The 25,003-nt window shown below is 43.8% G+C and overlaps 1 protein-coding gene across 9 annotated transcripts in view; it reads left to right on the forward strand.

Moving 5' to 3' along the window:
• Nucleotides 1-25,003, forward strand: part of NBEA (neurobeachin) — a 2,460,099-nt gene that overhangs the window by 2,253,555 nt on the left and 181,541 nt on the right. The window lies entirely within an intron of this gene.

Genomic DNA, 25,003 nt, shown 5'->3' on the forward strand with positions numbered 1-25,003 from the left:
GGTAAATTAACTTAACAATGGAATAGAAAAGATTTTAAATAAATAAATATACATATATAGTAAAGGTAGCTTTTTTGCTCCTGGAGAAAACTTGATTGTTTGTATGCTGATACTTTTTTTGTTGATCAGTATTAATCCAAACTTAATGTAGTACATGACTTTCTGTTAGATAAAACTGGTCTCAGAAACTCATGTATTGCAACAAATTTTGATTTTTCTAAGATGGTTCATTTTAGAAACAGAGACAAATGAAGGCTGAAAAAGACCATATGGCCGTTCCAGTCTGCCCATTTGTCCAATTAATTTAGCATTATAATTCTTATTTCTTCCTTAGTGATCCCTAGTATTTATCCCATGCTTTCTTGAATTCAGTTACTGTTTTTATCTCCAACACTTCCACTGGGAGGCTGTTCAACACATTCACCACCCTCTCTGTAAAAAAAATTTTCTTAAGAGCCTGCTGACTCTCCTGTATCCTTTCCACTATGGATGTCAATGTGATAAACCTTGGCTAAGGAAGGAATCCCTTACCTGAGAAATGTGTAGTAGTGCTCAAAAAAACTCCAATTCAGATGAAGGGCTCAAATGGGACTTGGAATAGTTGATGATACCATCCAATAGCCAGATTGTTTTGCAAATTGATTCTGTGGCACCCATTATTTAATAATTTTTTTTAATGTTGTATTATATTCTTCACATGCTACTTTTGTACTTTTCAAAGATGTGAATTCCCAATTTTCAAAAGCATTTATGCAGGTAGATGTCTACCCAGGTAACGGTCCTTTTGAAAATTGTCCAGTCTCCCCAGTGTTAAAGTATATGCACTCTTCCACAACACTTGTACTTTAACTTGCATTGAGTTGAAGCATTTCTAGGCCTGTGTTATGGTGAGGATTGCAACAGCACATGAAATTTCAAAAGAAAAATGTAACCATAAGAAATGTAAGTAGAAATCTCTGCAGGTACTTTTCTTTGGGCAATTTTCAAAAGGAAATTGCAGGCACACATTCCTTTTGAGAATTATGGCAAAGTCTTTTGAGAAGAGTATCTGCGAACTTTATGACTACCTGCAGACGTTTGAAAATTGCCCCCTTAATGTACTTAAGTGCATAAAAATGAGCATATATGCATGTAAGTAGCCTTGCAATACCATGAGTGATCTTTGACTAGCTAGAAAACAGACTGAGGCTTGACTCTGGTTATTCTCTCATAAACTTCTTTATTTATGACAATGAAACAAAACAGAAGCTTCTTTGCTTACCTCACAGTTCACAAATTAAAGACAACAATATAGCTCACAGTTCAGCAGTATTGGCCATCCCTAGGCTTCCTTCTCTTCCTTGGGGACTCCTTTCCCCTTCTGGACCTGGCTAGTTATTCATTTTGCCTATGGAACCACCCAGTAACCAGGATTTCCTATTGCTGTAAGGTTTTAGGTGGACTGGGCTGGATCTTTCTTGTTATATGTTTTAATTGTATTTGTTTTCTATATTTTCTATAGTATTTATATTCTATTTTAGTGTCTATTTTACTATGACTGGTTTTGTGTAAGCCACTTTCAATTTTATGAAATTTCAGCATATAAATGATTTAAATAAAAAAATTAATTTAAATGTATTTATTTATTTATTTTTCATTTTTATATAAATGCATTTAAATAAATCTCTGTAAGAACATAAGAACATGCCATACTGGGTCAGACCAAGGGTCCATCAAGCCCAGCATCCTGTTTCCAGCAGTGGCCAATCCAGGCCATAAGAACCTGGCAAGTACCCAAAAACTAAGTCCATCCCATGCTACTGTTGCTAATAATAGCAGTGGCTATGCTCTAAGTCAACTTAGTTGATAGCAGGTAATAGATTTCTCCTCCAAGAATTTATCCAATCCTTTTTTAAACACAGCTACACTTACTGCACTAACCACACCCTCTGGCAACAAATTCCAGAGTTTAATTGTGCATTGAGTGAAAAACAACTTTCTCCAATTAGTTTTAAAGGTGCCATATGCTAACTTCAAGGAGTGCCCCTAGTCTTTCTATTATTTGAAAGAGTAAATAACTGATTCACATTAACCCGTTCTAGACCTCTCATGATTTTAAGCACCTCTATCATATCCCCCCTCAGCCGTTTCTTCTCCAAGCTGAAAAGTCCTAACTTCTTTAGTCTTTCCTCAGAGGGGAGCTGTTCCATTCCCTTTATCATTTTGGTTGCCCTTCTCTGTACCTTCTCCATCGCAACTATATCTTTTTTGAGATGCGGCAACCAGAATTGTACACAGTATTCAAGGTGCGGTCTCACCATGGAGTGATACATTGGCATTATGACATTTTCCGTTTTATTCACCATTCCCTTTCTAATAATTCTTAATATTCTGTTTGATTTTTTGACTGCCGCAGCACACTGAACCGACAATTTCAATGTGTTATCCACTATGACGCCTAGATCTCTTTCTTGGGTGGTAGCTCCTAATATGGAACCTAACATTGTGTAAATATAGCATGGGTTTATTTATCCCTATATGCATCACATTGCACTTAGTCACATTAAATTTCATCTGTCATTTGGATGCCCAATTTTCCAGTCTCAGAAGGTCTTCCTGCAATTTATCACAATCTGCTTGTGATTTAACTACTCTGAACAATTTTGTATCATCTGCAGATTTGATTACCTTACTCGTCGTATTTCTTTTCAGATCATTTATTAAATATATTGAAAACTACGGGTCCCAATACAGATCCCTGAGGCACTCCACTGCTCACTCCCTTCCAATGAGAAAATTGTCCATTTAATCCTACTCTTTGATTCCTGTCTTTTAGCCAGTTTGTAATCCACGAAAGGACATCGCCTTCTATCCCATGCCTTTTTACTTTTCCTAGAAGCCTCTCATGAGGAACTTTGTCAAACACCTTCTGAAAATCCAAATATACTATATCTACCGGTTCACCTTTATCCACATGTTTATTAACTCCTTCAAAAAAGTGAAACAGATTTGTGAGACAAGACTTGCCTTGGGTAAAGCCATGCTGACTTTGTTCCATTAAACCATGTCTTTCTATATGTTCTGTGATTTTGATATTTAGAACATTTTCCACTATTTTTCCTGGCACTGAAGTCAGGCTAACTGGTCTGTAGTTTCCTGGATCACCCCTGGAGCCCTTTTTAAATATTGGGGTTACATTTGCTATCCTCCAGTCTTCAGGTACAATGGATGATTTTAATGATAAGTTACAAATTTTTACTAATAGGTCTGAAATTTCATTTTTTAGTTTCTTCAGAAATCTGGGGTGTATACCATCCGGTCCAGGTGATTTACTACTCTTCAGTTTGTCAGTCAGGCCTACCACATCTTCTAGGTTCACCGTGATTTGATTCAGTCCATCTGAATCATCACCCATGAAAACCTTCTCTGATACAGGTATCTCCCCAACATCCTCTTCAGTAAACACTGAAGCAAAAAAATCATTTAATCTTTCCGCGATGGCCTCATCTTCTCCAATTGCCCCTTTAACCCCTCGATCATCTAATGGTCCAACTGACTCCCTCACAGGCTTTCTGCTTCAGATATATTTTAAAAAGTTTTTACTGTGAGTTTTTGCCTCTACGGCCAACTTCTTTTCAAATTCTCTCTTAGCCTGTCTTATCAATGTCTTACATTTTACTTGCCAAAATGTATGCATTATCCTATTTTCTTCTGTTGGATCCTTCTTGCAATTTTTGAATGAAGATCTTTTGGCTAAAATAGCTTCTTTCACCTCCCCTTTTAACTATGCCGGTGATCATTTTGCCTTCTTTCCACCTTTCTTAATGTGTGGAATACATCTGGACAGTGCTTCTAGGATGGTATTTTTTAACAATGACCATGCCTCTTGCACACCTTTTACCTTTGTAGCTTCTCCTTTAAGTTTTTTTCTAATTATTTTTCTCATTTTATCAAAGTTTTGCTTTTCAAAGTTTAGCACTAGAGCCGTGGATTTACATACTGTCCCCTTTCCAGTCATTAATTCAAATTTGATCATATGATCACTATTGACAAGTGGCCCCGCCTCCATTACTTCTTTCACCAAATCCTGTGCTCCACTGAGAATTAGATCTAAAATTGCTCCCTCTCTCGTCAGTTCCTGAAGCAATTGCTCCATAAAACTGTCTTTTAATTCATCCAGGAACTTTATCTCTCTAGCATGCCCTGAATTTTCACTTACCCAGTCAATATTGGGGTAATTACAATCTCCCAGTTTGGTTAGCTTCCCTAATTTCTCTTACCATTTCATTGTCTGTCTCAGCATTTTGGCCAGGTGGATGGTAACCATCACTATTCTCTTCCCCAACACACAAGGGATTTCTACCCATAAAGATTTGATGGTATATTTGTTAGGGATGTGAATCGTTTTTTGACTATTTAAAATATCGTTCGATATATTTTAAATCGTCAAAAAATCGTTAGGGCCACGATACAATACCAATTCCCCCGATTTATCGTTAAAAAATCGTAAATCAGGGGAAGGGGGAGGGCAGGAAAACTGGCACACTAAAACCCCCTAAAACCCACCCCGACCCTTTAAATTAAATCCCCCACCCTCCCGAACCCCCCCCCCCCCAATGCTTTAAATTACCTGGGGATCCGGCGGTGGTCCAGAACGGCGGCGGTCCGGAACGGCCCCCTCAATAGAATCGTGTTGTCTTCAGCCGGCGCCATTTTTCAAAATGGCCGCCGCAAAATGGCGGCGGCCATAGACAAAAACGATTCGACGGAGGAAGTCGTTCCGGACCCCCGCTGGACTTTTGGCAAGTCTTGTGGGGGTCAGGAGGTCCCCCCAAGCTGGCCAAAAGTTTCCTGGGAGTCCAGCGGGGTTCCGGGAGCGATTTCTCGCCGCGAATCGTTTTCGTACGGAAAATGGCGCCGGCAGGAGATCGACTGCAGGAGGTCGTTCAGCGGGGGTTCCGGACCGCCGCATTTGGGGGGGGTTCGGGAGGGTGGGGGATTTAATTTAAAGGGTCGGGGTGGGTTTTAGGGGGGTTTAGTGTGCCGGCTCACGATTTTAACGATTTTTCACGATAGTTTACACACCCAAACGGCAAAATACGATTCCCTCCCCCTCCCAGCCGAAATCGATCGTTAAGACGATCGAGGACACGATTCACATCTCTAATATTTGTCTCATGCAGGATCTTTATCCTGTTGGATTCTATGCCATCCTGAACATAAAGCGCCACTCCGCCACCACGATGCTCCTCTCTATCATTGCGATATAATTTGTACCCCGGTATAGCACTATCCCATTGGTTATCCTCTTTCTACATTGTCTCTGATATGCCAATTAAGTCTATGTCATCATTCACTGCTATACACTCTAATTTCCCCATCTTACTTCTTAGACTTCTGGCATTAGCATTCAAACATTTCAAAGTGTGTTTTTTGTTTGTATTAACAACCTGCTTTTCAGTTGTTAGGGATAAATTGGAATCTTTTAACTCAGGTGAGTTTTTAATTATAGGCACTTGGACTACTCTTGTTATTAGTTCAATCTCTCTGTTGGGATCCCCTAACTCTAATGCTTCATTAGTGTTCTTTGAAGATACCTCACAACGAACCATGTGCTGCTGAGTGACTGTCAACTTTCCCCTTAGAGCAGCTTTTAAACTAGATCAATCTCCTTTTTAAAGGTTAGCACCAGCATCCTGATTCCACCCTGGTTAAGATGCAGCCCATCCCTTCAAAAAAGACTCCCCCTTCCCCAAAAGGTTCCCAGTTCCTTACAAATCTGAATCCCTCTTCCTTGCACCATCATCTCATCCATACATTGAGACTCCGGAGCTCTGCCTGCCTCTGGGGACCTGTGCATGGAACAGGGAGCATTTCAGAGAATGCTCCCTGTTCCATGGAGGTTCTGGATTTCAGTTTTCTACCTAAGAGCCTAAATTTGGCTTCCAGAACCTCCCTCCCACATTTTCCTATGTCTTTGGTGCCCACATGTACCATGACAGCCGGCTCCTCCCCAGCACTATCTAAATACTATCTAGGTGTCATGTGAGGTCCGCCACCTTCACACCAGGCGATCCACATGCTCACTAGCCACCCAGCTATCTACATTCCAAATAATTGAGACACCAACTATGATGGCCAACCTTACCCTTCCCTCCTTGGCAGAAGCCCTGGGAGAGGACAATGCACTACCTGGAGGGCAGGTCCTTGCTACAGGATCATTTCTTGCTGCACCAGGTTGATACTGTCCAATCATGAGACCTTCCTCCTCCAGGGATGTCAGACTGGAGTTGGTACTTGGTAACTATGTCCCTGAAGGTCTCATTTATATACCTCTCTGTCTGCCTCAGCTCCTTCAGGTCTGCCACTCTAGCCTACAGAGATTGGACTCATTTTCTGAGATACAGAAGCTCTTTGCATCGCATGCACACATACAGTTTCTCAACGGTGGGTAAAAAAAATCATACATGTGACACTCCATGCAAAAGACTGGGAGTCCCCATCTTGCTGCTGGACTGTTGCCTTCATCTTAAATTTGTTCAGTTCCTAGTTAAGTTTTAGGTTGCTATGGGTGTAGGATTGTGTACAATTAGGGTCCTTTAAATGCATTAGTGTATTTACTATATATCTGGTGGTAACCTACAAGGGAATGATCAAACTTTGGATAAGGTATGGGGAATTTCTGAGTTTAAGTTAAAAGGCTGATTTTTTTATTTTGTTTTATTTTTATTTTAAGTGTGAAAGTGACACCTGCCTATAAATTAAAGGATGAGCTAGGGGTTTGTGGGAGAGGGTTGGGAGGGTTGATAAATACAAACACACAAAGTTTTGTTTGTTGCCTGACTTTCTGTTACACCTGTCGGTTGTAGACGGCTGCAACCTCTCATGCTCACCTCATTTTTCCCCACTCCATCAAGTCTGGGAAGAATGGCAGTCTCTTCCAGTCCACGCCAAACTCTCCAGCGTTCCCAGGACAGCGTAGGCGCTGCCAACTGCCACCTTGGATCCGGAGTTACCTAGACGCACACTCGCAAGGGCCTCATTTGAACACGTCATGGCGGGAACCTCGGGGGCGTCCCCGCCCGATGACGTCAACCTGCCAGTGTATTTAATCTCACCTGCCCTTGCCTTCCTCGAATTAGCAAGGAGTTTTATTTTGCTGTATTCTCCACTTTCAAGGACTTCCTGTTCCTGATTTGGTCTTGGCATATGGTCGTTCTGAGTACCCACTCCTCGGGGGATCCCATGCATTCCCAGCTATCCACTCCTTGGAGGGCCTTCCTGCCTGACTGCTACTGGACCTGCTACTCAGGTCCCTACATCTCTCCAGGAACCACCTACTGTGAGTACCTCTACAGACTTCCACTGTACAGACTGCATTGTGGATTGCATGAGGCATACCCCGATCCTCGGGCCTCTACTGCCTTTCTTCTGAGGAAGTCATTCACCATCCTATTCTACAGAATACCTACACATCATCTACAGGAGCCACTTCCGGGTTCTGGCATCGCTACCAGTTCCTCAACATCTACTGTACAGACATCCTTGGCATACCCCGCTCCGCGGGCCACTACCGGATCTGTATTTCTGAAGCTGCCTATGCTCATCAGAGGGGATCCTCTGCGTACCCCGCTCCACAGGCCACTACAGGATCTTCTCAGCTGTGTCTCACTCTGGGTAATTTCCATTGCCCAGGACTGTATGAATCTATTTCCATTTCTGTGGAGATTTCTTCTTCTCTGCTATTTAATAAAGTCTTCATTCCTAGCTGTGTCCCACTTCACTGAGACTGTGCCTGCTGACGAGACATCACTCATCTCAGCCCAGGGGTTCACATCCTTCCTTAAACATAACACTTTCTGACTACCTATTTAAAACAAAGCACACAAACACACTGAATAATATAGCCCAATAATGTAGTTTTCCCCAATACTTTTAAGTTTTAAAAATTTCTCCAAGCAGTACTTACTGATTCTTTCCAGCCACCAGCAAGGTAATCCTCTCCTCTCAGTGCTCCCACTGGATTGAGGGTTACTGAGCTATCGTACGGTGCAGTACTGTCCCTCATTTTCATTAACCCCACCCAAACCCTTCCCCAATCCTGCCCCTTCAAAAAATTTGCATTTGCAGCATGCAGTAACATGCGTTATGACATTAACACATGCATTAATGCGTTATCGCAGGCATTAACACCATAATGCATTTTGATGAATGACCCTATTTATTCTCAAGTCGGTGTCAGTCCCTGTCAAGATGCTCTTTCTCTCCAATATTGGAGCACTCCTACAGAAATTGCTCCACTTTTATTTCAATAGCTCCTACAAAGGGTTTGTCATTCCCTTTCTTCATTTGACTGTGCTTTCCCTTGTGGAGCTATCTTACCCTCTCATTCTAGATCCTCAAGCCATGGGTAATCATTGACAGCGTAGTCTTTTGCTGTACAGTAGGAGCATGCCTACATGGCTTGCCCCATTTTAACTTTACCATTTCCTACACAGCATTCTTTGTTTTCTTCTTTGTCATGGGGCAACACTCTTCCTGATGTCCATTCCATTTACAATGTGAGCAAAAGGAAAGCGTGTCTGGACAGTTACTACTCAGATAGGCAGGCACCTCAGAGACTTCTTTCCTCCTCTGATTCTGGGGTCTTCCTGATTTGAAGGTCCTCCTTTGTCAGTATATGCTTTAGTCCCTAGTATTGGCTATGTCACCAGGTTGGCATACATAGCTTTACTTCCTTGGTATCAACAATCTCTGGCCAAATGACCTCTCCTTCAACAACTGAAATAAGTTGGGGAGCCTGGAGGTGTGGCCTGAGTATGGAAGCAGAACTGTCTTGCTCTAAGGATCATTGTTGGGATTTCCCATTCTCACAACCATGACAGAGAGCCTGGGTGGGTTGTCTTTCTAGCTTCCACACTAATTATGGCATCAATTGAGCCTGATGGAACATGTCCACCACTTCCAAAGCTTTCTCCGGGTTGAGTCCTGGGTGCTGACACAACTAATTTCACTTGGGCCGGCCCGGCCCATCTAGGATATAAACAAAGATGATATGATTGGCTGCCTTGAGACCTGTCTTTGCCACTTCTATCCAGCATCTTCTAGCAATGAGAAATGCTTTGTGGAGTTTCAATGAGCTATAAGGTGCTTCTCAGGAATTGTTGCTGGTATGTTTCTGTCATGTACCCTGTTCTTTCCAGGATGGCAGTTTTGATATTGAAGTAACTGGGTTTGCTTGAAAAGCTGCTTGGCTTTTGCTAGTTAGAAGATTTGCCAGATATAGATTGCATTTTACCAACCCATCAGGTGGACATTTCTTTCAAAATTCATTAAGAACATTTTCAGGGCTTCACCTGCCTTTATCTTAAACAAAACAGGAGGTAGAGAGCTTGCCTGTGACATGGTGTTTGCATTACTTGTGTCATCTGGATCAGCACCATCTGTTCAATATCCCCAGTTCCTGGCCAAACTATTCAAGAAGGGATTGAATCCCTTTCAGGGTTTGCTGATACCCTTCAGTGAAGGCCTGTATTACTGGCTCTTTGTCAGCATACTGCACTCCAGTAGCACAGGATTTTCTTGGGAGGTTCTGCCTTTTTCTAGAACACCCAGACAAACTTTCTCTTCCCCTCATGAATAAAAATAAAATAAAATTTAGAAAACCTGCCTGTTCGGGTCTGACTCACAATATATAAGTCCCTCACCCCAGGCGAAGCTACTCTCCTTAGCTTGCTGTAAATTAAATTCTTGGCTGCCACTGCAACGAGGCCTTAGGAACAAGGAAAAATATTCCCTTTTTTTTCTTTTTTGGCATGGTTTTCTGCCTGTGCCAAGCTTAACACAAAAATCCCTAAACTACCACCATGTCCGACACTGTGAGTTGTCTTGGGCTAGCCAGAGAACAGACTCAAGCTAGACTCTGGCTGTTCTCTTACAAAAATCTTTATTAATGACAAGAAAGCAAAATGCAAGCAGCTCTCTTTATCTTCTCAATTCATAAAATAATGACAGCAATGTAACTCACAGTTCAGCAGTATTAGCATTCCCTGGGCTTCCTTCTCTTCCATGGGGCCTCCTTTCCCCTCATAGGCTTGGCTAATTTTTTCCCTTTTCTAGGGAACCACCACAGGACCAGGATTCCTATTGGTATAGTGTTTAAGGTGGACTGGACCAAATCTCTGGAGCCATCCTTTAAGGTACTCTGGGCTTTTCTCCTGAATACCCCTTCACAAGCCTGTTCTTATGTTGTCTGTATTTTATAAAAGTCCAAAATGCACGATTATTTTCACTTTCACACATATGGGCATTCTAGGCCAGGGCCAACAGTTATGCACATAAATTGCTGCTTTTAAAGACATACACACATTGTCCAACTTAGTTATGGATTTTTATAGCTGCTAATTATTTATTTATCTGATTTTTATATTCCACTTTTTGGCACTTGAAAGAGGATTACATTCAGATATCGTAAGTATTTCTTTATTCCCAGAGGACTTACAATCTGAGTGATTCATCAAGCTGCATTAGGGCTCTAATATGCATTTTATCACATATATTGCCGAATCAGTGCATGGTATACTTGATATTTTGCACCTCCCACCCAGATACCCTCCCCTATTAAATGACCATCTTTGCGTGTGATTTGCATGCATGATTAATGCAAATGCATGCAAAGAAGGTCATTTATAGTCAGTTTTATGTAAATATTTTATTATGACCAATCAAGAAGGTAGTCAGCTGCTATAAAATGTGTACATCTATTTGAAAAGTGTTAGGTATGTGTCGGGAGGCCCGAGACCTAACACAGGTTCCAGACTCCTGCCACACATTTAAAGCAGCAGAAACATTTCTTTTTTAAAGTAGAAGGCAAACAAGGGAGGTTGAGTGAGGATGAGTGATCCAGTCCAGGTAGCCCCAACACCTCCAAAATGTGAATCAGTTAAAAAAAGAACTGTGTGATGCCCCCGGCCCCCTTCCCAAAAGCACACAATAAAATGTGGCCCTGGCCCCCCATACCAATACCATCCATCACAACATGAAACCCTGACTTCCTGGCCCCCCAGAAGTTCCAACATTCAAACCCCTTACCCCTCTTTTTATGGGGAACCCCACCCACTGAGCCCCCCCTGAACCCCCCAGAATCTTGAGTTGGGGTCATTACAACTATGCACATGGCCCAGTCGGTACCATTTTCCAAAATGGTGCCAAACTAACTTTGCCATGTGACTGGGGTAAGGTCACATGGCTGAGGCTGCAATAGTGGAAACCATCCTGTAAGAAAACAGCTTAGAGCAGCGCTTCTCAACCAGTGTGTCACGACACACCAATGTGTCACCAAACGCTGGCAGGTGTGTCGCATCTCCCGGGGTCCCACTACCCCGTTGTACTTTCCTTCTCCCTTTTTCCAGCCCTCATGGGCCAATTGGAAGCCTCCTTTCTTCCTACCCCCACTGCCCAATGGGAAGCCTCCTTCATTCTGCCTGAACCCGAGTAGACCATTCGGAAGCCTCCTCCCTTCTACCTGCCAGTGGGAGTAGGAAGAAGGGAGGAAGCCTTTGATTGGCTGGTGAGGCAGGCATCGCATAGCCCGGGGGTGGGGTGGGAGGAATGGCAGTGTCGAACCCCAATGAAGCAATGCTGCCACAGGGATGCAACGAAGAGGAAAACCCGACCCCGATGAAGCAAGGCCACCACAGGAACCCATCCCTGTGGTGGTGAAGAGGAAACCCTGATCCCGACCAAGCAAGGCCACCATGGAAGCCCATCCCCGTGGTGGCGAAAAAAGAAGGCCCACTGGAGTAAAGCCGTGGTGGAACTGGAGCCCATCCCTACAGTGAAGGAAGAAGACATTTTTGATGAGAATTTGTGTGTGTTTGGGTGTGAGTGAGTGCCTGGGTGAGAGCTTTTGTCTGAGGGTGTGAATGGGTGCCTGGGTGAGAGCTTGTGTTTGTGGTTGTGAATGGGTGCCTGGGTGAGAGCTTGTGTGTCTGTGTGTGAATGAGTGCCTGGGTGAGAACTTGTGTCTGAGGGTGTGAATGGGTGTCTGGGTGTCTGGGTGAGAGATGGTGTGTGTGGGTGTGAATGAGTGCCTGGGTGAGAGATGGTGGGTGTGAATGGATGCATGGGTGAGAGCTTGTGTGTGGGTGTGAATGGGTGCATGGGTGAGAGCTTGTGTGTCTGTGTGTGAATGAGTGCCTGGGTGAGAACTTGTGTTTGTGGGTGTGAATGGGTGCCTAAGTGAGAGCTTGTGTCTGAGGGTGTGAATGGGTGCATGGGTGAGAGCTTGTGTTTGTGGGTGTGAATGGGTGCCTAACTGAGAGCTTGTGTTTGTGGGTGTGAATGGGTGCCTGGGTGAGAGCTTGTGTCTGTGGGTGTGATTGGATGCATGGGTGAGAGCTTGTGGGTGTGAATGGCTGCATGGGTGAGAGAGCTTGTGTCTGTGGGTGTGAATAGGTGAGAGTTTGTATGTGTGGGTGCCTGGGTGAGAACTTGTGTGTGGGGGTGTGAATGGGTGCCAGGGTGAGAGCTGGTGTGAATGGGTGCTTGGGTGAGAACTTGTGTGTGTGGGTATGAATGGAAGCCTGGGTGAGAGCTTGTCGGTGTGAATCGGTGCCTGGGTGAGAGCTGGTGTGCATGGGTGCGAGAGCATTTGTGTGTGATTAAGAGCTTGTATATAAGAGAGCATTAGTGTGATTGAGAGAGAGAGTCTGGTCAGGGAGGTGATACGTTTCTGTGCGAGAGAGAGAGACTGGTCAGGAAGATGAGAGCGACCGAGACTGGTCATGGGGTCTAATTGTGTGTGTGTGTGTAAGTGTGTGTGTGTAAGTGTGTGTGTGTGTAAGTGTGTAAGAGAGAGAGAGAGAATGACTGGTTATGGGCGCTAAGGAAGAGGACTGTGAGGACAGAGCTTCAGCAGTCCTTGCTGCTTCTGGTGAGAGCTATTGGCCTGGAAGGGAAAGGAGTAGGAGAGTTGCTAGAGAAGGTAAGTAAAGGTGCTTTTAAAATTTATTTTTCTTGATTGACTGCCATTTTAATTATTATTATTTTTTTTAATTTTTATATACCGGTGTTCCTGTATGACATACAAATCACATCGGTTTACATTTAAACTGAGAACAATATCGCCTGGAGGCGGTACATGGAACAAAGGATACAAACTGGGAAGTGGGAAACTATAATTTAGAAAAATACAATTACTTACATAAATACATTTACCTGCATGAGGAAATGTGCATAATAACATTAGGTAAAAATGGGAAATGCATACTGGATATTATGCGATGTCTGCTGTTTTGAAATATTTTATTGATATTTGGACATATTTTAATAATTTTATGAGTTTTTAATTGTTGGATATTATTCTGTTCAGAAGCTGTTTTGTAACATTTTTAGTATAGATTTACAATTATTTCTGTGTGGGGCTCTATAGCAGCTTGGCTTATTCTGTTTTCCCAATAGGAAATGTATTAGTGTTTAGGGCCTGGTTTAATAGTTATATTTCTTAGATAGGATTGTTACTGTTTGAGTGTGTTCCATAATACAGGTGTAACTTTGTACAGGTTAGTTTATGTGTATTATTGTAAATCCTGAGAATCTGTTAGGTGCTATATTTTTCTTTCCATTTCTCCAGGTTTCCACTGCATGCAGAGTGGCTTTTTTGGTTTTCCATTCCAGTTTCTGTCTCCATATTTATAATTTTTGGTTTTTCTGTACTTGGGGAAGGTCAGTTCTGGGTGTGTGACCGAGATGAGGTATTTTACTAGCATGTAGGCATTTGTATCAATCTTATTTGTTGTGTTTTCTCAGTTAGTGGTAAAGTGTGTTTTCTGCATTAGTGGTAAATTACTGTCTTTTCATAAGGAAGGCTATTGTGCCTGGTAGTAAAGGGAGTTTGTTTTGTTGTTACTGAGATGTCATCAGAAGCAGAATATTTTTTTTGTATGGCAAGTTGTACAGGGTAATGCCCTAGATCTGCTCTGCACTTATTGCTGGGGGATGAGGGGATTCCTGTGGATGCAGCGTGCATGCTTACATTTAGCCTGGTGATGGTCACATGTTCAGTGTGTCACCATGTGAGAACCATCTGTCAGGTGTGTCCCAGCCAAAAAAAAGGTTGAGAACCACTGGTTTAGAGCATCTAGGAAAGTTTGTACCTGAAGCAACTAAGGGTAAAGTGACTTGCTAAAGAACAAGGAATGGCAGCAGAATTTGAACACTAGTCTTCCTGGTTTGTAGGCCGCTGCTCTAACCATAAGGCTAGTCCTCCATTTGCTCCTATTCTAGATCCTCAAGCCTATCTAGCATAAGTGATATCAAACATGTTTATTGTGTTGTACTGACTGGGTGGGAGGTTTGGGTGAACTGGGAAGAGTTCAGGCTTATGAACCAGGAGGATATCAGTGGCCTAGAGAAAGACTGGTGGACTAATTGGTTAAGCTGGTAATTTTATTCACATGCATGTGTTTTCAAATACACTAATTTGCATGCCTAAATCTAGATTTCCATGAATAAATCCTACTTTATTTTTGTATGTAAAATATATGCACATGGATTTTTAAAATATGTGAGTAAAGTATGCATGTATTCGCTCGTTGGCCTACATACATATGTTGCGGAGTAAAAATATATTATGGTAAAACTACACACGGCCATATAGCAGTTATTTGAAAGTTATCCTCCCATTGAGTAATTCACCCCCTGTTTGTTGGGCAGCAGAGGGGGCATATCTCCAGATATTCTTATTTTGTCAAATAGCAATCTTTGTAAAAGATATCATTTGGGTGATATGCAAGGTGTTAAAAAATATTCAGCTTAACTCAAAAAATATATGTGAGGCAAAGCCAGCATAGCACGACATCAGCATTCTCCACTGCCAACAACCAAGCATGCAAGGGGTTATTCACCCTATCGTTCCATTTATTTTTCTTTCCCAGTCCTCCAACTTGAATATATTTATCAATGTCCAGGGTTGGAGTATTTCCAGAAAAGGCCCATGCTGAAACTGTACAGCTCCAATTATAATCTATAGATGCAGTTTCTTTCTCTTTTCTTTTCCTCTCATGGCTAAATCAGCATACCTAACTAAAACATCCAAGTCATGAGGTTTTTCTCTATCAAATTCCATCAGAGGATGTTGTAGGCTGAAAGAAATGCTTAATAACGATAAGCTAATGAGGGACACATTCTTTCATTATAAGATATCTTATAAGGAGAAGTGCTTACCAAGCAATGTAGAGTAAATACCAGTTTAGCTCTTCTGAGCCATTACACTCAGTTAAATATGTCATTGCTACCAAACGTACGCACCAATGGATTCGTTTATTTGCATAATATTTTCCAACTAGTTGGTATTATAATTTTATTTTATATATGTTAATAACAATGGATTCTTGTAAGTCATATGATATCTTGTAAATTGAGCCCTGAAGGCAGTAACAAAACCCAGTACTGACCTTTAATATACTGGTTAAACTTTAGCTTACTTTTTAGCATTTCAACAGCCTTGGCTATTTCTAAAAGTCTGATCATTGGAATTTCATTATGCTGTAATTATCTCTTTCTTCGCTGCCACCAAACTAGTCTGGCTTCATAGCAAACTACCTCAAAGCACTCTTATAAAGGAAAGCTGACATACACCTTTGACTAAAAAAAATAAACACTTTGCTCTTCTATGGCAAAAACTGTTTTTTAAATGATAGCTTAGTGCTTTCTCCACATCATATTGCAGGACTTAACTGACCCTGCATCCCACACAACCAATTTAAGTTTCATATCGATGTTATTCTCTCTTACCACATATGTTCCTGTTGTTCTCAGGGGTGGACCCCTGTCCTGTGGCAGTACAGGGACTGGTCACAGGGGGCGGAGTACAGAAGGAGACAGAGGCAGTGTAGGTCTTCACCGCTGGAAGCCCGAGGTCCCCCCGGGAGGAGCCCGAAGGGACCCGGGCCGCTGGGACTTAGGTGGGCCTCACAGGGTCTCCTGGGAGAGTCAGAGTCCAGTGTGCCCACAGGGACTGGAAGAGCGCTATCGGGTTCGAGGCTGGAAACAGGTTGGAGATAAGCGAACCAGAAGAGTGTTGGTGATGACAAGGCTAGGGACAGAGCCAGAATTGAGCAAGGTCAAAGTCCAAGAATCAGTCCGAGAAGTGGTCAACGAAGCAAGGGTCTAGATCCAGAGGTCAGGCAAGGTCAAAGAGCAGGCTGAGGTCTTTGGCAGGCAGCAGGCAGGCAGGCCAGGAACAAGCTGAGCTCTTTGGTAGGCGGCAGGCAGGCATGTCAGGAACAAGCTGAGGTCTTTGGCAGGCGGCAGGCAGGCAGGCAGGTCAGGAACAAGCTGAAGTCTTTACCAGAAAGTCAGTCCGAGGTAAGACCAGGGAGATGAACAGCGAACACAGGAACAAGCAGGCAAGGAAGCAGGTACAAGCAGGAATGGAACTGGAACAGAAGGATCCTGGAATGAGACTAGGAACAAGCAAGCAGGTACAGAGCAAGGGCAATCTCAGGAACAAACTGACCCAATTGCCAAGGCAAGGAAGTGAGGCCAGGAACTTCCTTTTAACAAGAGTTCAATCAGGGTGCACTGCGGAACTAGGCCCCGCCCTGGAACCTACATCAGGGCGCCTGGTCCAGGCACGCATAGGGGCGTGGCTAGCTGCTGAGACGCCAAGGCCTGGCGTGAGGCTCGGCGCACAACTGAAGGCCTGGTGACCACCGCCGCGGGACACCAGGGCCTAGCTGGATTTGCAAGGGACACGAGGGAGACAGGACCGGGACCCACTGTGTGACCCCGAAGGTGAGCGGTCCCATGCACGGGACGACCGCAGGTGGGGCGCGTAACAGTTCCTCAACTTCAGTTTTACTTCATCTTCACTTTCTTGTCTCATGCATACACTAATAGTACACATATTTTATTTTTTGAGGCTCCCTTTCAAACCTATTCACAGTGCTGGATTTGCATGAATAAGCTTATGCACAGAGATAGAACTAATCTACTAGATAAATGAAGCTTGACCGACGTGCCGCAAATGCGCAGTAGAGAGCAACTCTACCGCACATGTGCAGGCAGCACGTCGGTCAGAGCTTGCCAGTAACCAAAATGGCGCGGTGAGGAGCACGAGCAGTAGCGGCGGCGGCGCGCACGAGGGAGGGACCTCCTCCAGAGATCTTCTGTCTGCGCCATCTGAAGGGGTTGTGAATGAGGGGAGGGAGGAGAGAGTGACTGAGGGGAGGGAGGAGAGAGTGGGGGAGGGGAGGAGGGGAGAGAGTGACTGACTAAGGGGAGGGAGGAGAGAGTGACTGAGGGGGGGGAGTGGAGGGGAGAGTGAGGGGAGGGGGGAGGAGAGTGAGGGGAGGGGAGAGGGGAGGGAGACTAGAGGGTGAGGGAGAATGAGGGGAGGGAGGGGAGAATGAGGGATAAGGAAATGGACTGAAAAAAAATGTTAATGTAGCCCGTTGTTACGGGCTTAACGGCTAGTATTTTATAAACTGTGCAGCAGGTTTACTTAGACCCTCTAGTACCTCACCCTGATCTCTTCTATTTCATCCAGACCTCCCACTCAAAAATTGCAAACAGACAAATCTGATTTCACCTGCAGTAGTAAATTCCCAGGTGTAAAATTGTACAAATTAGTTTGATAATTTATGCATGTCAATCTCATAGAAAATAGCAACTTCCACACATACCTTTTGACCCTGCCCCAGAATATTCCTAGACCACCCCCTTTTTTATGCTGTTAAATGTGTGCGCAAAACTGATAATGCATTTGTACTTTTGATATTTTTAAAATATCGTATGTGATTGCATGATACTTACACGCATATATGCTTTTTATCTGTACATAGCTTCTTTGAAATTTACTCAGTTGCGAATGTCTCCCCATGCCTTCTGTTAGGATTGTAATTGTCACTCTGTATAGGTTTTTTTCATGCCTTCTTAGAAACAAATCAGTTATTTCACTGCTGTTTTGGGCTGAACCACCACATACATGCAGCTTAGCCAGTGTTTCATTACTATCTTCTGTGTTTATCCCACACCTGTATATTTCAGTTGCTATTTTTGTCTTTACAACCTCCTCTGGGAGGGCCTTCAAAGTATCCACTACCCTTTCCATAAAAAAATATTTCCTGACTTTGTTCCTGAATTTATCCCCTTGGAGTTCAAATCATGACCTCTAGTTTTACAGCTTCCTTTCCACTGGAAAAATCTGTAGGGCTCATTCACTAACAACATAAAAATATAAAAACAAGATTTGCCATATTGGGTCACACTAAAGGTCCATCAGGCCCAGTATCCTGTTTCCAACAGTGTCAATCCAGGTCACAAGAATCTGGCAGGATTCCAAATGGTCAATAGATTCCATTCTGCTTAAACTGGGGATAAGCAGTGGATTTCCCCAAGTCCACCTTAATAATGGTTTATGGACCTTTCTTCCTGGAAATTATCTAAACCTTTTTTAAACCCAGCTACACTAAAAACTTTCACTACTTCCTCTGGCAACAAATCCCAGACCTGTATTATGCGTTGAGTAAAAAAAATATATATTTTCTCCTATTTGTTTTAAATGCATAACTTAGAAACTTCATTGCATGTCCCCCAGACTTTGTACTTTTTGAAAATTTAAACAACCGATTCGCGTTTACCCATTCCACTCCACTCATCATTTTATAGACCTCTATTTTATCTCCCTCAACTATCTCTTCTCCAAGCCCTAATCTTTTTAACCTTTCCTCATAGGGGAATTGTTCCATCCCTTTTATCATTTTGGTCACCTTTCTCTGTACCTTTTCTAATTCTGCTATAACGTTTTTAGAGATACGGTGACCAAAATTGCACACAATATTCAAAATGTGGTACACTGTGGAGTGATACAGAAGCATTATGATATTTTCTGTTTTATTCTCTATTCTTTTCCTATTAATTCCTTGCATTCTATTTGCTTTCTTGGCTGCCACCACAAATGAGCAGAGGATTTGAACACATTACCCATGACAACTCCTAGGTCCTTTTCCTGAGTGGTGATTTCTAATGTGGAATCTTGCATTGTGTAACTATAATTTAGATTGTTGTTTCCTAAGTGCATCACTTTGCACTTGTCCTTATTAGTTGTCATCAGCCATTTGCAAGCCCAGTCTCCCAGTCTTGCAAAGTCCTCTTGCAATTTCTCACAATCATCTTATGATTTAACAACTTTGAATATGTTTGTGTCATCTGCAGATTTGATTACCTAACTCATTGCTCCCATTTCCAGGTCATATATAAATATTTTAAAAAATCAGTGGTCCCAGAACAGATGCTATTTTATAAACCTCAAAATACATGCATAAGTAAGGGTCCACGAGAAAAATTGTGCATATGAAAAAGGGGCAAGCCAGATGCATTCCTAGGTAATGCCAACATGTATGGATGTAAATTGCTGTTTATAAATAATTAATGCATGTAGATTTGGCAGCTTACTCGTGTATATTTACATCTGCTCTATATATGAAGTAAGTGATATTACACATCTTAAAAGAAATGCTGAGTAGGTGGGAGATCTGGGTGAAATGAGGGAAAGTTGAGACTGAAGAACCAGGAGGGTCTTGATGACCTGCAGACGGACTGAGCGAACTGGTAGATTAATTGGTAAAACTGGTTATTTCCTTGCCGCATGCATGTTAGAAAATCTCCCAACTTACGATGTGTAAATGCATGTAAATTATTTAGGTAAAGTCTCCACGCATATATTTTTAAAGCTAGATGTAAAACTATGTGAGCATAGCAGTTGTGTGCTACTTATCTAGCTAAATTCTGATTTATCTAGCTAAGGTTTAGATTCATCAAATCGCAAAGTTTTTTCACAGGAGGGGTCTCACTGTCACGGGGGGTGTCACCACGATAGTGGGGCCCCTTCCCTAAAAATACATTGCGGCTTTATGGCGTGTTTATGTCATGGCCATACACCATGACACAGAAGAATGCCGTGAGCAGCCCTTTAATGTGAAGGTGGCCCCAACCTCATGGGATCTCCATCATCTTAATGGGCTGCTTCCCCCCCCCCCAAAAAAAAAGCCACAACTAAATGGGGAAGTTGAGTGGGGCCGGTGACCTCGACTCCCCAAAAAGGAAAAATAAGTGCAGATATGCATGTGGTGGCGGCCCCCTCCCTTCAAAGTTTAACACCTTGCCCCCCCCCAGCTCCCCAAAGGCTCAAGCCCCACACACCCCACCAGCCACCCTGAAGGACAGCAAAACACCCCCTGGCCTCCCCAAAGGCTCAATCCACCCCAACCCCTGGCTCCCCCATAGTGGGTTGTATGAATGGTAGTTTTTGCCTTGAAGTCTGGATCATACAAAACACACTAAGAAAATAATAATGACACTTTTCATCCTCCATTTTATTTTCCATTCCCTTTTTAATAATTCCTAACATTCTGTTTGCTTTTTTTGATCTCTACAGCACACTTTGCTGATGATTTCAATGTATTATCCACTAGGGATGTGAATCGTGTCCTCGATCGTCTTAATGATCGATTTCGGCTGGGAGGGGGAGGGAATCGTATTGTTGCCGTTTGGGGGGGTAAAATATCATGAAAAATCGTTAAAAATCAAAAAATCGAAAAACCGGCACATTAAAACCCCCTAAAACCCACCCCCGACCCTTTAAATTAAATCCCCCACCCCAATAACTTAAATAACCTGCGGGTCCAGCGGCGGTCCGGAACGGCAGCGGTCCGGAACGGGCTCCTGCTCCTGAATCTTGTCGTCTTCAGCCGGCGCCATTTTCCAAAATGGCGCCGAAAAATGGCGGCGGCCATAGACGAAAAAGATTGGACGGCAGGAGGTCCTTCCGGACCCCCGCTGGACTTTTGGCAAGTCTCGTGGGGGTCAGGAGGCCCCCCACAAGCTGGCCAAAAGTTCCTGGAGGTCCAGCGGGGGTCAGGGAGCGATTTCCCGCCGCGAATCGTTTTCGTACGGAAAATGGCGCCGGCAGGAGATCGACTGCAGGAGGTCGTTCAGCGAGGCGCCGGAACCCTCGCTGAACGACCTCCTGCAGTCGATCTCCTGCCGGCGCCATTTTCCATACGGAAAATGGCGCCGGCCATACGCGTATGGCCGGCGCCATTTTCCGTACGAAAACGATTCGCGGCGGGAAATCGCTCCCTGACCCCCGCTGGACCTCCAGGAACTTTTGGCCAGCTTGTGGGGGGCCTCCTGACCCCCACGAGACTTGCCAAAAGTCCAGCGGGGGTCCGGAAGGACCTCCTGCCGTCCAATCTTTTTCGTCTATGGCCGCCGCCATTTTTCGGCGCCATTTTGGAAAATGGCGCCGGCTGAAGACGACAAGATTCAGGAGCAGGAGCCCGTTCCGGACCGCTGCCGTTCCGGACCGCCGCTGGACCCGCAGGTTATTTAAGTTATTGGGGGGGGGGGGGATTTAATTTAAAGGGTCGGGGGTGGGTTTTAGGGGGGTTTAGTGTGCCGGCTCACGATTCTAACGATTTATAACGATAAATCGTTAGAATCTGTATTGTATTGTGTTCCATAACGGTTTAAGACGATATTAAAATTATCGGACGATAATTTTAATCGTCCTAAAACGATTCACATCCCTATTATCCACTATGATGCCTAGATCTCTTTCCTGGGTGGTAACTTCTAAGATAGAACCTAACATTGTGTAACTACAGCAAGGGTTATTTTTCCCTATATGCATCACTTTGCACTTGTCCACATTAAATTTCATCTGCCATTTGGAAGCCCCATCTTCTAGTCTCACAAGGTCCTCCTGCAATTCATCACAATCCGCTTGCAGGGCCGGTGCAAGGGGATTGGGCGCCCTAGGCACCTTCAGCCTTGTACCGCCCCCCGCCCTCCTGTCGTACCGTCCCCAGCCCCGCCCCCGGTCACAGCCCCAACTCTAGAGGCGAGGACCACATGCTGCCACTTCCTCACTCCCCCACCCTCCCAAACCCCCACAAAACTCATAAAATCACCTGGTGGTCCAGCGGGGGGCCCGGGAGTGATCTGCCGCTCCTGGGCCGTCGGCTGCCACTAACCAAAATGGCACCGGTGCTCTTCAGCCCCTACCATGTGACAGGGGCTACCGGTGCCATTGGTTGGCCCCTGTCACATGGTAGGGGCTAAAGGCCACCGGCGCCATTTTGGTTAGTGGCAGCCAAGGCCCCGGGAGCGGCAGATCGCTCCCGGGTGCTCCGCTGGACTATCAGGGGGGCGTCGGGAAGGTGGCACAACGAGGGGAGGGGCACAGAATTTTGAAGGGGCACTTTTTGCCCTTTCAAAATTCTGCTGCCTGAAGCGGCGGTGGCGCCCCCTAACTGTTGGTGCCCTAGGCACAGGCCTAGCTCACCTAGTGCTTCCGCCGGCCCTGTCCGCTTGAGATTTAACTACTCTGCTTAAGTTTGTGTCATCAAGTTTGATTCCAAAATTCCGTGATTCATTTGATATACTCAGAATAATTTCATCAGACACCTGTCTCGTAAAATTCATGGTGGGAGAAGACTGTGATACCCAAAGCATAACGGTTTTATTTAAGTTTGATTCTAACATTTTAGCCATCCAGGCATTAATTTTCCTTATATAAATTACAAGCTTATCTAGTAGGGGGCTACCATCCGAAAAGCTGGGGATAACAAATTGTATGTTATTCACTTAGGGGTAGATTTTATAAATTTCCACGCGCGCGTACTTTTGTTCATGCACCAGGCGCAAACAAAAGTACGCTGGATTTTTATAAGATACGCGCGTAGCCTATAAAATCCGAGGTCGGCGCGTGCAAGGGGGTGCACATTTCGGAGGGAACTTTCTTTCCACCCCCCGCACCTTCCCCTCCCTTCCCCTACCTAACCCACCCCCCCCCCCGGCCCTATCTAAACCCCCCCTACCTTTGTTGGCAGATTTACGCCTGCGAAAAGCAGGCGTAAATCTGCGTGTGCCAGCGGGCTGCTCGTACGCCATCACCCGACCCGGGGGCTGGTCTTGGAGGCCTCAACCACGCCCCGGGCCAGTACCACGCCCCCAGGCCTGCCCCCAAAACGCCGCTTCACTCGCGGCACGCCCCCGACACGCCCCTCCATGCAAGCCCCGGGACTTACGTGCATTCCGGGGCTTGCATGCGCCGCCGAGCCTATGCAAAATAGGCTCGGCGCGCGCACGGGGGTTTTGGGGTAGGTTTTTGGGGGGTACGCATGTATCGTACGCGCGTACCCCTTTGAAAATCTACCCCATAGAATATTCCTAACGTAGCTAGAATTTGTCCCAGTAGTGGGAGATATATATTAAACATGACTGATGACAATGCTGATCCTTGAGGAATGCATGAATTAGGGACTTTCCAGGAAGAACACTTGACACCAATATAAACCTGTTTTCTTCTCTCTAACATAAAGGAGGAAAACTTTCCAATACAGTACCACCAAGACCAATATGACTTAGACTTTCAATAATTTTGCAATTGCATATTGAGTCAGATGCTACAGAAATATCAAAGTGAACAAATACAGCAGCACTTTTCTTGTCAAGATGACATTGTAAAGTATCTAATAGCAACAATAAAAGGGATTCAGTGTTATAACTTTTTCTGAATTGGAAAGGATCTAAGATATCATAACCATCAAGATGATTCACCAATTGTTCTAAAACAAATTTTTCTAAAATTGTAGCATGTGATGACAAATTGAAAATTGGCCAGTGAAAGAGAAGAACTTGTTTGAATCGAAGAAACAACACAAAGTTTCAGCCTCTCTGCAACAAAGCCCTCCGTCAAGAATTTTTTTAATGATACCTGCAATAATTTAATAAGTGCATCTTTCATTCCCTAAAAAAGACACAGATCAAAGTGACAAAAAGTATACCTTAGCTGAGAAATAATACCTGAACTTCAACTTGTGTAATTGGCTCAAACTGGGATCAGCTAACAGGGAATGTTCTACCTAATCTTCAACATTAATGCTGTCATTAGCAATAAAATAATTTGAAGTTTGGCAACCTTTCTTTCAGCGTAATCAGCTAAATCTTCACAACTCACAGGATTGTCTCCGTTATTACCTGGTTTCTGAATCAACTTTTGTACGGTATAAAACAGCTCCTTCACTCGATTTATGGAGTTCTTAAATAAGTCAATATAAAATTCTATCTGATTTCTTAGAACCTTTCAATATAGTGGTATATTGTTCATGATTACATGTCATAGGTTTCTTTCTCTATTTTCTTTCAGCTCTTTGAAGGATCTGCCTTTCTCCATCAACTCCTGTAAAAACCAAGGGACCATTTTATTTATTTATTTACTTATTTATTTATTTATTGATTGATTGTTTGGAACTAACAGCAATTTCAAGCATTATTCTGTTTTGTTTTCTCTCTGTTGGTTGGATTATAAATGTACTTTTATTAAAGCTATTTTTTATTGAAACATACCCCTTTTGAGGATAGTAGTTTATATATGAGCCTCTTAGGGCCCTACAGGTTGCTTCTGTCCTCATCACAGAACCTAGTTCTCCTAATGCTGCTCCAGGTTGCTCATCCTAAGCAGTGTTTGGCAGTGTGGCCCCCTTCAACTGGGGTGCTATATGTATTTATGCCCCATTAAGTATAGTTGAAGCAATTTTTGCACATTCATAACATCATGAATTATTTTCTAGGAAGTTTAGAATTGTTTTAAATGAGTAATATAATAAATTGCAGGATTCCAGGACCTTCCTAGCATAGAAGCATAAGGGAGAAACACATAAGAAGGGGTGAGGCACACGAGGCAGTCATGAGACTGTCACGAGAGAAATGAGGCATGGCATAAGGCACAACAGTGTGAAGAACAGACCAAAGAGAGGTATAGTAGAGCTGAATGAAAGGCCAGGAAAGTGACAGAAATCCTGAAGCATTGTGGATCACCAGACTGCTTTTAAATGGTACTGTTTTTCAGTCATTAACCAAAACTGAGCCAGTTTTGAACCTGTGACCTGGGGTGAAAGTTTCTGCAACCCTGAACCAATCCTCTGAGCCACCCAATCCCTCTACTGTATTATGT

Source organism: Rhinatrema bivittatum, chromosome 5, assembly GCF_901001135.1.
Source record: "Rhinatrema bivittatum chromosome 5, aRhiBiv1.1, whole genome shotgun sequence".
In the NCBI taxonomy this organism is placed as follows: Eukaryota; Metazoa; Chordata; class Amphibia; order Gymnophiona; family Rhinatrematidae; genus Rhinatrema; species Rhinatrema bivittatum.